The 14,214-nt window shown below is 43.4% G+C and overlaps 1 long non-coding RNA gene across 5 annotated transcripts in view; it reads left to right on the forward strand.

Annotated features, from left to right (window-relative positions):
• The window catches only part of LOC139828446 (uncharacterized), a 64,689-nt gene that overhangs the window by 36,937 nt on the left and 13,538 nt on the right, over positions 1-14,214 (forward strand). For 4 of the 5 annotated variants that reach the window (XR_011740040.1, XR_011740041.1, XR_011740044.1 and 1 more), the window contains exons 4-6: positions 4,439-4,519; positions 9,094-9,223; positions 12,818-12,956. This is a non-coding gene — a long non-coding RNA (uncharacterized lncRNA). The remainder of the gene's footprint in view (positions 1-4,438; positions 4,520-9,093; positions 9,224-12,817; positions 12,957-14,214) is intronic. The other variant, XR_011740043.1, reaches the window with a different exon arrangement.

The raw sequence follows: 14,214 nt of genomic DNA on the forward strand, positions 1-14,214 counted from the left end.
GAAGAAGTCTGGAACACAGTGCTGAAGATGCAGAGATGTCTGTTCCAAGCCATTGGTCTTAGATGTAAATCAAGAGGAGATTTAGGTGAGTAATGCGTGAAAACTGGGAAATACGTAGGTGGCTGTGATAAGGGACTCAGATTTTTCATCTCATGACAACTGATCCAACTCCAGTTACTTCAGTGGAACTGCACTGATTTATCCTAGCTGAGGATCTGGCCTTGTGGTTTGGGGGTATGGTTTGGGTTTCTTCAGAAAATCTGAGAATTTTAAAATTAATATTCAGCACACTTAATAAGTTGGTAGAGGAGGACCAGTTGCAGGAGAACCAAAGGACTTCACAGAGTCTCATATGTTACAGCTCATAACAATGGTTCCCCATGGTTTTAGACTGACCTAGTGAATAAACCAGCCCATAGTATTTTGTCCTGTGCTTATTCCTGTGTTAAGCTGATAACCTTTTTTGAGTTACCACAGAGTTTTTAAAAGGCACGTCTCCCTTGGCCAATTGTTTCAGTGGTTAATTACTCCTGACTATTAAAAGAAAATAATGCTTAATGTGACCTGAATTTATGTAGCCTTATCACCTGGCCATTGGATCTTTTTATGTCTTTGTGTGGCAGGTTAAGGAATTGCTGGTAACTGAAATGTTCTCCCTGGGTATTTGGTTAGAGACTGGCAAGATTTGCTTAAGCATTTAGGTATCAGTTGTGGTTTTAAAGCCATTTAGCCTATTGTCTTGGGGAACATAAACTTTGGTTATAAAGTAGACTATGCAGCCCATATTTACCTCTCAACTTCCACCTGAACCCTTGTTCCTGTTGGCTTCAGCCACCTCTGGTCCTGCAGAAATGTCTAATTAACAACAACCACAAACATGGTTGGAAATGGAGTTTAGACTCACTATATCTGAGAATGTGTTTAAGGAAGGATATCAGGGTCTACTGCAAAAAGGGTTATTATAACAAGTTCTAGGATTTAATTGGCCTGTTACTGCCCATTTAGTTACAAATAACAACACGTAAAATCAATTCATGAGAATATATACAGACACTGCAGTTGTAATGAATTCATATCATTAGCGTGATAAAAATAGCACTTGTAGAAATTGTGGAATATGGCAAGAAACACATTTATTTAACATGGATTTCTGATGTCAGACTTCTGAACTTCTTAGTAATGAATAATAGATGTGTTTTACCTGCTCAACACACTCTCTTCCATTTTGCACTCTTCTGGTTTCTTTGGTATATTTATGACATTAAGAGATTGGAACAGCGTCCGTCTGTCCCACAGAGCAAAGGTGAATCTTACAGGTGTTCTGCGTTGCCGGCACCCTGCAAACCTGGCCAAGAGTATCAGCTCATCTCTCTAACTATTCTCACATTGTATTGTCTGCTAATGCCATCAACAAACTTTGAAGGAGTTACCTCTAGCTCCATTGAGAGGAGGCTTGAGCTTGTCCCTGTGGTGGCTTACATTATATATGACTTACAAATACCATTTTGAAAGTGCTTTTTTTTGTGATAGATAGATTAAAATTTGGGCACACAAAAATATATCACCTTAGAAATTAATCTCTTAGGAAATATAGCTTAAGACATGGAAGAGTCAGACAAATTTTGAGATCACAATTGCTCACCTTATTCCTTAGCATGTTCCCTGCTCAGACCCAGAGTCCAGGAGCATAGAAAAATTGCCATGAGTAAAATGCAGAGACAGGCAGGGAATGAATAAAGATTTGTTCTTGTCCCATGTTACGCCACGTGCTGCCTTCTGAAGACACTGATTTACCATGAGCATAAACCAGTGTTGTAAGAACTAAATAGAGGTAGGGGATTATTTTGCACTCTGGAGTTGACCGGGCCTTATGTGGGCCATCTCTTATTTGCAGAAGACCAGCTGATAAGCGCCACAATTTATTTTTAGCAACATGGCACATTGTTCTTCTCTCATGGGTATAAGGCAGGAGAATGCTGTTCTCTATGCGCAGCAGTAATTCCCCCAGCGAGCGACAGGAGTAATTAAAACAGCTTCTCCATGATGAAAAACACATTGTAATGCCTAATTAGGAGAACTTTCGAAACAGAATGAATAAAATACCTGGTGCTACCCATCTCATCTGACTAAGGTGTTACTGTGGGACAGACTTCACTGCTTTTAAACTTGCACGAAGAAGTCTTCATTTTAATTCTTCTGAAGTGTACAGCAGTGCTTTCCATGTGGGAAGAAACTTCATGTCTTTATTTAGTTTGAGGTCAGTAGGAACCTCTTTCAGCTGAGAGAGCACTAAACTCGAGTGGTCCTCGTCCCCTTCCCCGGGTGTCCGTCAGTTCGGGCAGCCAGCACGACCGCTCACTGTCTGTGCATCCTCTGCTCCATCCTCACCAGCAAGTCAGGGAGCTGTCTGCTGTCTATAACACACAACTGCCTCTAACTCTTAAAAAACATAGCACTCTGCTATAACTTGGAGTGCTAATTGCTGATACAACCTGAATTATGGAGTCATAAACAGAGAACTTTTACTGTTGCATGGGGGATTATTTACAGTAGAGAAGTATATGAATACTGAATTCTCTGAGTGATTTCTGTGTGGATTTCACATATAACTTATGATAACTACCTTGATAAAAGCCCTGAGAGAATAATTCCATCTTGTAGCTTTTTCATGATTGCTATTGTATGGGTTATAGATCTTACACTTTTCGTTTAGATATGCTAAATAGGTTTTTTCTTCCATTAATAATGAGAAAATTTCCCCTTTTTTGTACGCTTTTCAGAATTAAAATTAGTGTTAAGGTTACTCGGATATCTGCTTGTGAAGGGAATTTCAATGATGTGAGCAAGAAAGTTAATTTCATTTTTAGAAGAATATTACCAGATGGAGAGGAGCCACACAAAGGAGAATTTGTGGGATGAGTCTTCTCTCTAGCAGATTCATGAGGTGCTCTGAAATGATAAAATTATTTTCTTTTTGCAGAATAAAAGTTTTGGAAACACAAAAAAGTTCCTCCCTGCCTTAAAAGTAATGTTCTTATTCCATTAAACTCTCAAATCTGGGCAGCCAATGTAAACTTATTTTGGAGACTCTTTATAGACCTGAGATGGATGGCGATGGAAGCGCTAAGGTGTGCCCTGCCACAGTTTCTTCTGCCCCACCGCAGAAACGAGAGCAGCGGTTTGCAGAGCTGGCTGGTAGCAGCTCTGTGCCTGTGGCTTTCCAGACTGACCGGGCAGCTTGTCTTGCTGTTCGTATCAACTTCATGTCCCTGTCCCCAGGGCTCTTAACAGGTGCCCAGCTTTCTGTCACGTGCCTGGCAATTGGTTTTGACTAAAGCAACAGTTAGCAAATATGGCACATCATGGATTTTGGATTTCTGGCATAAAACAACTGACTCCATCCCCCTGCTCTTTCTTGTCAGAATTCTTCTTTAAGCTGCAGTTCTCCTTTCCTTTTGAATCGTCCGGTCCTGACCTACTTCACAAGGGCTTACAGATATAGCACAGGTGAATTATTTCTAAAGACCAACTTTAGCTTAAAAAGGCTAATCTCACTGGGTGCCCTCTGTAGCCTGTGGAGAGAGACTTATACTCTCCCCAGGAAGCACAGCAGGGAATGGCTTGTTGGGTTAATAGTGGTCATGTTAGTCCAATGCAAGAGCCTCTCTTGCCCATTCTGAACCCTCCTCTGAAACGCCTTATCCCATCCATCACAGAAGTAAAAAGCAGAATTTTTACCATAGCTGAAACCTTTATTGGGTCCTTTCTCAGTTTTCCTCTTTTAGGGTAAACTATTCAACTGTTATCCTTCCCACATAAATTCTGTTTTCTGGACCTCTGATCCTGTTCATGCTCCAGTCTAAACTCTTCCCAAATGGTAGCTGATTTCCTAGAAATGCAGAGCCTAATTGTGGTGCTTCACCAAGGCTTTCTCCCTGCTGGAGAGCGGAAGGATTTTTTCACGTACTTCACAGGCAAAACAAATCCTCAGTCCTCTTAAAGAGCATTCTGGTGCTTGGAGCTAGAATTCTCATTTGTTAAAGCTCCCTGTAGGACACATGGATCCATACCACTATTTTGGTGTTGAAACACTGATAACTGCTTTCCAGGTACTGCTTTCCAACCACTTTTGCATTCTCCCTGCAGTGTGAAGCCCCTATGCTTCCTTAATTCAGTTGCGAGACTGCTACAAAAAACTATGTCTGAAGCCAAGATATATGACATCTGCTGCTGTTCTTCTACCTACAATACCTGTCAGCTTCTCATAGGAAGAAACTATATTGTTTTGACACAGTGTGCTCTTGAGAAATCCATGGTGGCTGCTACTCAAGTCCTGCTTTCTCCTAGGTGCACGCTGCACTGTATTCAACTGTTTGTTCCAGTTTGTTTTTTCTTTTCCTAGGATCTCATGTTGCTTCTATTTCATTTTTCCTTTCAGAAGAGGAGCCAAAACCAAAAGCTGTGAATTTGGAGATGTGAACACCGATAACACCCGTACCATGTGTGACTGCTGTTTGAGGTAAAGGTTTTGTGGAGGACCTGAGGCAGGAGCTCTCTGCTTGAGTTTACCAGGTGACAAATTTCAGTGACCCAAGGCTCTTTGCAGCACATGTGCAGATGGGCTTTCCCTGCCCACATAGTTCTCACTAGCCTTTTCAGGATTTTTTTTTTGCGTACACTGTGAGTCAAGGACTACTACTGGCTCAAGAGCTCAGAGCTGACCCTGATTTTTAAGTGTGATTTAGCTTCAGGTATAAAGTCTACAGACAGTTACAAGATGAAAGCTATCTGTTACAGAAAATGGTGTTGTTTTCTCTCTTTTCCCCAATTCCCTTCCCTGTAAACGAGGTCAGGAATGTTATGAAGCTGACATCATTAAAGCTTGCAAAGTGTTTTGAGATCCCTGAATGGAAGGGCTTATATAAGCGGTGAAGTCTTATTAGGATAATTATAATTGCTAACTGTACTGGCACAATATAGATCACTTAATGAATTATTTGGCTTTTTCTTTCTCTCTCTCTTCCCCTCAGCTCCCCAAAGCAACATAAACAGTCTGATTTTAATTGGCAACTTTCATTTCTAGCAAATGGATTTTTCACTGAAGTTCAAACTCAGCAGCAACATTTAGAAAATGCAAGTTGGTTTCAGATCAATTGGAATTCACAGGGCTGTGGTAAAGAGGGAAGTCTCTATGCTCTTTGAACTAGAGAAGCACACACTGAACCTGCCTTTTAAATTACGAGCACTTCTCTCTCCATTACCTTGCAGTGTGTTCCCTGCAAGAGCTGTGCTCAGCTGTTGACAGATGCCTGTGTCCAATATGATGAAGGTGAATTGATGACTTAGGCTGTCGACTAACGTGATATAACTAATAGTCTCTGCAGAGGAAAAGAAATCCTCTTTGTAGTTTGATCTCCCGCTGCTGTGATTTACGCTCTTGGGTTTTCCAGCATTTCATGTGTATTGGTTTTAATGTGTGGTCTTCTGGAATGGACCTAGAGATGGGATAAGGAAACCAGCCCTTGTTGTATTTTTAGGACTTAAAGGACTATTAATAATTAGCCAGCTTCCTTCCTGTGAAATTTTCTCAGCTGCAATAGCCACACATGTTCATCCCTGTGACTGAGAAGTGGCGACTTAATGCTTTAAAAGTGGCTTTAGAAAGTTATTAAGATTTAGGAAATTATGGTCTCCTTGTAAGTATTACTGCCTTAAAGTCACTAATATTCAATGCTTTAATCAGTAAGGGTTTATTTGTTGTTGAGCCCTGAAAATTGTATTTATTAGATGTGGGCCCATTTGGAAATGGCAAGTGTGTTGACTGCTGTAGAGCATACATGCCCTTTCTTTCCCTTCCTACTTCTTGCAGGTTCCTTAGAAGTGGTCCCAGAGGTTGTTTGCCCATGCATTGAAATACCATACATTTAATTTATACAATTGCCAAAATAAGTAATGCAATACTTCAGTATTATTACTGCTATACAATATTTAGCTGGAACTCATACCTGTCCCTTTCTGCTGAATGTTTTTTCTACTATACAGGGAGTGAAGTCTATACCCTATAAAACAAATAACATAGCACAAAAGGTTGTTCTCTAGCTTTTCAAGTTCACCTTCATTCCTGCTGTCAGCATGAGGGGAAAATGGCTGTTATTAATACAACACAAACCAGGGGCTCTTGAATCCTGGTGTGGAGAAGAAAGTGCCTTTGCTCAGCTGTGAAACCTGGGAGGGATTACTTACTTGCTTAGCCATTGCTTGTATAGGCTTCATGCTCAAGGGGCTGTGGAAGAAATCTGCAGTGAAGAAGAGCAACCCAAGGACTGTGCAGCCCCACTCTGCCCGTGTTTGCCTGCCAAGCTGAGAAACCCTTGTGGAATACACAGGGTGAGGTGGCATGCAAACGGATGTATTTCTGGCAATGTCAGAGCGTAGTGATGATAGTTTTTTACGTCATGAGTGAGTGGTGTGGCATAGCTCTGCAGCAATGTATTCAGTTTGGAGGAAGACAAGTCCCAATCTGTATTTGTTGCTCTATTAGTATTTTGTTCTGCACAGTGCTGATGACCACATTACTTAGTAACGGAAAACCCCCACAAATTAGTAGTTAAGCTTTCAAGAGTAGCTGAACTTTTTCATGCACTGTTCTTTAGGATGGTGTGTTTACCTCTGGATAAATTTCTGTGGGCTGGATAATGCTTTTAAAACGCAAGAGATGTCAGATGTGTAAATCCTGCATTGTGTCACAGTGTCCTTCTGATGCAGCAAAATGGGCTGGGTTCTGCCTGTTCCACCTCCCACCCGCCACACGCTTGGCAGAGAGGACAGCTTACACTGTAGAGCTGCCGTCAGGTATTTCCCAGGACAAGTTAAAAATTTAAATCTCACTGCCAACCTTACTAAAGATAATGCTGATGGTTATAGCCCCTAGAAGCCCTTAGATAAATGTACAATGTCCATACTGCCTGCCTTGAATCCAAAGTGTTACAGCAGGAATCACATCCCGTACAAGACTATCAGCTATAGTCTTGCTGCAGCAGAGCCCTGTTGCATGTCTAATTAGCTTTGTATCTCACTTGTATATGTATGTGTGTGTGTGTGTGTGTGTGTTCAAAAAACGCTCTGACATTAAAGATCCAGAACACCACTGGGTCTCTGAGGGAATGCTGCCTCATCTCTGCTTTCTATTCAGCCTCAGGCTTCCCACTTTGTGCATTAATACTTGGTATAGTGTGCCTCGTCCTGTTGTGCTGGAACATCTTCACCCCTTGGCAGAGTCTAGCCAAACATTTTGGGTACATCTCCGGGGGCTCTTGCTTTGTGTACCTGTTCCTTCAGTTCACTCGTTTGCCACCTAAGCCTGGGGAGATGCCACACACTGGAGCTGCCCTGCACCATGGCCCTGCAGTAAACCCCAGTTGTGGTTTGGCACTGCCCCAACAGCCTTATCTCCCTCTAGACCTCCTCAGCTCCAAACAGCATCCACATGGTCACCCTGTGAAGAATTTGGGTATCTGAAAACACGCAGTCTGAGATGCCCTTGTTTGGGTGAGCCATGCCAAAGAACAGGAGGAAAACTAAGACTAAATCTACTGTTTGTGTCTCAGAGGTGTGGTCTCTATGTGCACAACATGGCTGTACCTTTCCCTTCAAGCAGCCCAGCACCCAGCTCACTTATTTGGAAGCTTCAGTCACTGCTTCACCTTCTGTTACTTAGTCAGCCTGTGTCTGTATAGACTGATAGTATCACGGTGGGATGCGATACCACACAAGCAACACTGTGCTTGGCATAAGGAGCACTTCTTTGTGCATGAGGTTGCTGGTTCTCGTGACAGCTCTCTTTTTTTTTCCAGGGAAAGGTTTTTCTAAAGGCCTTTCCCTTCAGTTAAAGCAGAAATTGCTAATATTGAAGGTACATTACAGTTTTAGAAGCAGAGGGTGGCATTTTCCACAGTGCCACCGATACCCATGTTGAACAAGTTTCCTTTAAATGCTTCATCTCACGCTACCTGATGCCTCAGCATCACAGGGACCTGCGTGGTGGAGCAGATCGCTGTGGTTACAGGCTCAGTGCCCTTCTGGGGACTTGGGGCACTAATAGTGAGAATGAGGAAGCATTTGTGTTGTTTTGGGAGCATTCTGCTTTTTCTTGGCATGAAACATTCCCATACCCATAAAATACCGTTTGGGGTTTGTTGTTTTTTTTTTTTTGACCCTGCCATTCTGTGGAACTGATGTGTTTATAGCATCATTCCTCATCTCTTTCTCTCAGCTTTTAAAGAAGGAGTTGGACCACAACTATGCATGAGCTGTGGGTGAGAAGGGTGCTGGTGGGTGGCAGGTCCAGGTGGTCCTGCCTGCTGCCAGCCAGACACTGCCCAGAGAAGCGGTGGGAAAAGCTCTTGACAAATACTGAATATATCAGAAAATGGAAGAGAACTGACATAATTTACTGGTTCAGCAGGGATCTGGCAAGCCCTAATAGCCCCAAAAAGGGAAGTCCTGAAACTAATTTTGTTGTGTGATTTTTCTCTTTTTATTCATTAATGTTACAGAAATAGAAAATTTTCAGCTAGTTCATTCCTGCAATTTGCAAACAAAACTTGTTTGCTGTTTTGCTTTCCATTGAAAAAGGCATTTTTAAATTTAAATATTGACCTACTGATTTAAAAGGAGAAGAGGTTTAGAAAAAGGATCAATAATCTGAAGATGAGATGAAGGATTTTATGTTGCACTGCATGGAGCATTTTGCCCAAAATGACATTTTGAGGGTTTTTTCTTTTTGCTGGCTGAAATTTCTTTTTTTTTTTTTTTTTGGACTGGAGTTAATTGTTTTATTTCAGCATTACAAACGATTGCATAATTCCAGAGAGACACAAGCAGGGGAGACTCCAGTAATTATTAGGTATGGACAGTGAAGCTAAGGGGATTAATTCTTGGACTTCTTTTTCCTGCTATTTCCCCATGCTTTTTGTGTTTTGTCTAATCTTTGCTTCTTGCTCCCTTGCATTAACCCCCCTTCTTTAAGCCTCTCTTTATGACTCTCAAAGCAATTTTTTGTTTTCTCTGTGTGTATTTGTTTTCTTTTAATAGTTCCAGGTGTTGAAACTCCTCAGGTACCACCAAGGAGAAGGAAATGTGGATCAGGACTTGGCCAGCAAGCACAACAGGCTAAATGTGACATTCCTGAAGGTGTAGCAAACTTGAGACACAGGCTTTTAAAGTAAGAGAAATGATGATCAATAGGTGAATTTCTAGGACACTTAGGTGACAAAATTCAGTTCAAGGCAGTGTTATGCCAACTACTAGTGTAACAAGTAATCCTCACGATAAAATACCTCGTGGTCCAGGTTGACACGGTGGGATTAATAGGTAAAAACAGCATATTCAACAGGTCTTAGGTCGAACTGCAGTACCAGGAGATGGAGGCGCTTGCTGGGAACTGGGGAGCTGTTGGCAGCGTGACACTGGCTGCAGGGACCCCACCGTGCGTCTGTGCCGCCAGGAGGGCTGGGGCTCTGGGACGGAGCTGTTGGGGATCCCCGCCGTCCTCATCACTTCTGAGCAAAAAAGCCAGAAGGCAGCGTGCCATTTCATAACGTCAGCCTGCTGTTCTCCTGATCTAGCATGACAAATTGGTGTTCCCAGAGTGGCAGCGGAGTAATCAGACTGTGACAAATGGTTTACTTAGAGCAATTTGTTTTCATTTTACTGAAAATTTCCGTAGTCTTAACAAAAGATTCCCCCCTGCCTCCTCACTCCCACCATCTCCTCCTTCCTTTAATGGCATTCGCATGGTCTTGAGAGAGGGACTTGGACCTGACCTGTGGCTGAGAAGGCAGTGTGGCAGCTGGGAGATCACATTTCGGGGGACCTCAGGCTTTTTGCAGTTGGAGGCAACGCACTGGCGGGTGTGAAGCTGCCTGTCCATTACTTATAGGCCTGTACAGGTACTTCTGCCTGTGTTTCTCATGTGGGAGCTGAGCTACCTCTCACCTTTTGCAGGTGGTTCCTGATAGATGAAAGGTGTGTGGGATTCCCTGAGGGTTCAAAAAGGGTGTCTGTCAATCTGGCACCTTTCATCAAGTGCTAAAATCCAAGCACAGCACTATAGCAGTGATGTAGCTGGGAAAGGGGAACCTGAAGTGCTGCCAGCCACATCTGCCTCATAGGTGATGGGCAGCTGTGCAGTCTCAGCCCTGCTGCAACCTGCTGTGGGACAGCTGGATCCATCTAATTGGAAAAGATGAAGTATACACATAGAAGGGGAAAACTGCTAAAAATGAACCAACGCGCAAAACTATTTCAACCACTCAGTTACAATACCTGACCAGGAATTTGGAAGTGGTCAAGTCCCTCTCATGACCATGTGCCTCCATCTGACCCTGGCATGGGGACCTCACCACCCTTCCCTGACCGAATATCAGCCCAGCCTGGCATGGGTCTTCTCAGTACTGCAGTACCACTGCAAGATTAGAACCTGGGCGGATTCACCTGCTTGGCTTTCCTTGCACAGAAATGAGAAACAGGTAAGTTCTGCATTGCCTGTTTAGCAGAGCTGCACCCTGTCCTACACATGGAAGCAGCCAGTGCTTTCCATGGGCTGCAGAAAATGGAGACAAACACCCTGTGTAAAAGAAAAGGGTAGTGGTAGGTGGGGGTTGGAGCTGGCTCTCTGTGCTGTGGGGGACAGGCTGGGAGGGCAGGGAGGAGAGAGGCTGGTGACAGGGGAGGCTGCTGCAGTTGGCCTTTAGACATGGGTTACTGACATGAACGTTGGGAGTTCCCCACTCAATACTATTCTCCAAAACCATGCACCAGGATGGGCTTGGTGTCAGAACTGGCCAACAGCCTTGTGCCATCCAGCCTTTTTTAAGTTCTGGCTTCTTTCCTGACTGATCTTTTCCAAAAATACATTGCTGCCCAGGGCAGAGCTCTGCGGATACAACATGTGTTGCTGTCCACCTTTGAACCCACACCAGAACCAGAAAAAATTATCTAGGGCCTTCTGGGGTGCAAACCTTGCTTCTGGACAAGTGGTGGGCTTGGAGCATTGGAGGGTGAAGTGGTAGTGTTAAGGATTTTGTCCATGATGCATCTTGTGGCTGCTACTATTTTATATCTTTATGTAATTGTTTAAAGATTGCTTCAGTACAGGCTAATGGGATTAAATGCTCAGGCCACTCTCATATGGGAGGTTGGACGCCACAGTCTATAATGCTCTCCTTTGAGATCTGCCCATAGCCTCCAGGGCTTGATTTGGCAAGCTTCTGTGTTAGGTGCTGGTGCTACATCTTGCATCCTTGTGCTGCTGCACGAATGCTTAACAATGTGGTGCAATTTACTGCTGTGTTCCCCATCTGGCCACCAGAGACATCCATCAAGGCCTGGGGAGTGACCAGCCCAGTCCTCTTCCTGCACTTTGTGGCAATGGCGGTTGTGTCTGAGAACAGCACAGTGCCACTGAGGGAGCCTGACAGTGCAGTGACTTTCTTTAAATGAAATTCCCACTCTGTTGGCAACTTTGCTTTTCACAGAAGCTCTTGGAAATTACATGCCCACTGGAACGTGTCCCTCACCTTGGGTGGAATGAGCTTTCTGGTGGATGCTCATGCAACAAAATGACTTAAGAAAGACCATTAAGACCATTATCACAACATGGTTTTCATAGCAAACATAATAAAGCAGTAGAAAATTACTTGCACTAATCAGATATCCATAAATAGGCTCAAATAGTATGTTTAACTCTCAATTGGAGTGAATAATTTATCACCTGATTAAATCTGATCATTTTGTACAACCTGCCAGCAGTTTTCCAGTGCATGTTTTTACTGTCCATGTGTCTCCATTACATTGACAGATTTGGGTAGTTCAGAATGGTAATAGTTAGGGAAATGCCATGTGTAAGTAAATAAAGCCAGATATACAGCATTGGGGCAACACTCTCAGATAGCTAATGCCAAATGGGGTGCTGTTACATATTTAACTAATAGCTGCTCTGTGTCTCACAGGTGATTTTGTAAGACTTCAGGGGGAAAAAAAGAAAAACAAAACAAAACAACAAACAAACAAATAAACAAACAAACAAATAAATAAATCAGCTGCTGAATATAACCTTCCAGATATTGCAAGCAGGGCAGCAAAGCTGCCCAGAGTCCCTGCGATGCCTTCTGGGGTCACTCAGGGAGAGCAGTGGGGTGCAGCGGCAAGCAGAGGAGATTGTGGTGCTCAGTGTTTGAGTCCCAGCAGTGAACATCCTTCAGCTTCCGACCTTCTGTCTCCTTGCTCCTTTGTCCCATCTCCTCGCCATGTCCCTGCTCCCACCCACACTTGCACACTGTTTGCACCCGCATGGGGTTTTTCTGCATGTTTTGGTGTTTTGCTCTTCTTCCTTGGTGTTGAACAGTAGTTCTCTTTTGCTGTTTAGATATGAGACATTTCCTTTGATGACACAGTAAAGCTTATATTTGGGTGCAGAATCCCATATGGCTGCAAAATTTCCTAAGACATATGATTAAAAAGAAATTACCATTGTGAATAAAATGAGTATTAGATGGCCTGCCACGAACCAAGGAGCACCGGTTTCAGTGCTTAGCGCGATAGTCCCAATTCTGAGAACCGTACCAGTGAAACTCCTGCTGACTTCCTGAGGAGGAAATGGAGGAACTTGGCATCAGAGGAGCTGCAGGGTTGCTTAGCAGTAACTTAAAGGAATTAATATGAAAAGCACCAAGCGGTTGAACCAGTCAGCCAGGGACCATTTGTAGGGCTGGCTGTGTGTGAAGCAGGGATAACAACTGTTCCCTTTTCCTTTCAGATTTGTAGCTGCAATGTCGCTGTTATCCCCAAAGGTCATTGATCCAGTTCTCGACAAAGGAAGGAGAATTGAGAGAAAACAAATTTTCAGTGTTGGATCAATATTTCGGTAAGACATATTTCTGTGGACAGATAGAGGGGTGAGTATAGAATAAATATTAAATAATTACTATATGTCAGCAGATAAAAGTAAGCATATAAAATGTATACCTTTGGCAAGTTAATGAAGTTAGCTTTAGTGTTGTTACATTGTACTGCGAATATTTCCTGTGTCTGTCTGAGAGTGGTGACAGGTTAGGACCAATAATTAGCAACATTTTATAGGGACCAAAAAAAAAGCATTTTTTCTGTCTTAAATTGCCGCAAAACAAGATCCTGGCCTGGATTGGCACAGAGCCATGAAACCTGGAGAGTGCCTTGGAAGAGGTAGTGGTTTTTTTGGAAAGAGAGAACACCAGGAACACAATCGTCATTTTTCACCCAGTGACAGCATTGCTTGTTGTTTAGAAAACTGAAGTAGATTCTCTAGCATTTCCCCTTGTCACTGTTCAGACCAACCTGGGCTCAGCACAGCGTGGGTGGGGGATGCGGCCACACAGTGAAAGAACAGCCAAAGCTTTGGATTAGGCAGAGCTTTCTTGCATTTCCTGAGCTCGGTCCTGTCCCTGGTGTGATAGTGGGGGTGCTGCTGCTGCCTTCAGTGGGGTCAGCTTTTTGTCCCAGCCTCCGGGTAATGAGCGCTGCTGGCAGCGTTATGTTTTGCAGATACACTCAGCCAAACAACACTGTTGCCCAGCTCCAGCAAGCTGAGACATGCCAGGGGGGTGTTCAGAGGCTGGAGCTGCATCTTGCCTCTTTCCAGCCCTCACATGGAAGAATTAGCTTAAAGCCGGACTCTCTGGTTCAGGTCTGCTGGGAAGGCACAGAAATGCTGATCTGCAGCCGTTTCTGTTCTCACTTCTTCAGGTCTGTTTACACTAATGAAGCTGGTGATGATGTTAGCCTTAGCACACACCTCTATGACTTGGAGCACTGGCTGTGATTACCATGATAAAAGGACTAGTTCTTCCAAATGTTTTTCGTGGCTTGGTCTGTGCAGTGTGGTTTATGTATTTCCTCTCCCTTGGGGATAAAAACTGAGTTATTGTACAACTTGTTGAACAGAACAGTATATGGGGCTATGTGACAAGCTTGTCTGGAAGGATGGCATCAAAATTTGGGATTTGGGTTCACAAAATCCAGCGCTTTCTTTACATCGCTAAATATCAATCTTGGAGGCTCTCCCTGGGTTTTGTTGTTTATGTATTGCTAAGGTGACATTTGACACCTCAAGTAGGAAAAGACAAATTGCAGTGTTTGGCAAAGTTGCTAAATGTTCATCAGTTAGTGATGAACTAC

The sequence above is a fragment of the Patagioenas fasciata genome, chromosome 7 (genome assembly GCF_037038585.1).
Source record: "Patagioenas fasciata isolate bPatFas1 chromosome 7, bPatFas1.hap1, whole genome shotgun sequence".
Taxonomy (NCBI): Eukaryota; Metazoa; Chordata; class Aves; order Columbiformes; family Columbidae; genus Patagioenas; species Patagioenas fasciata.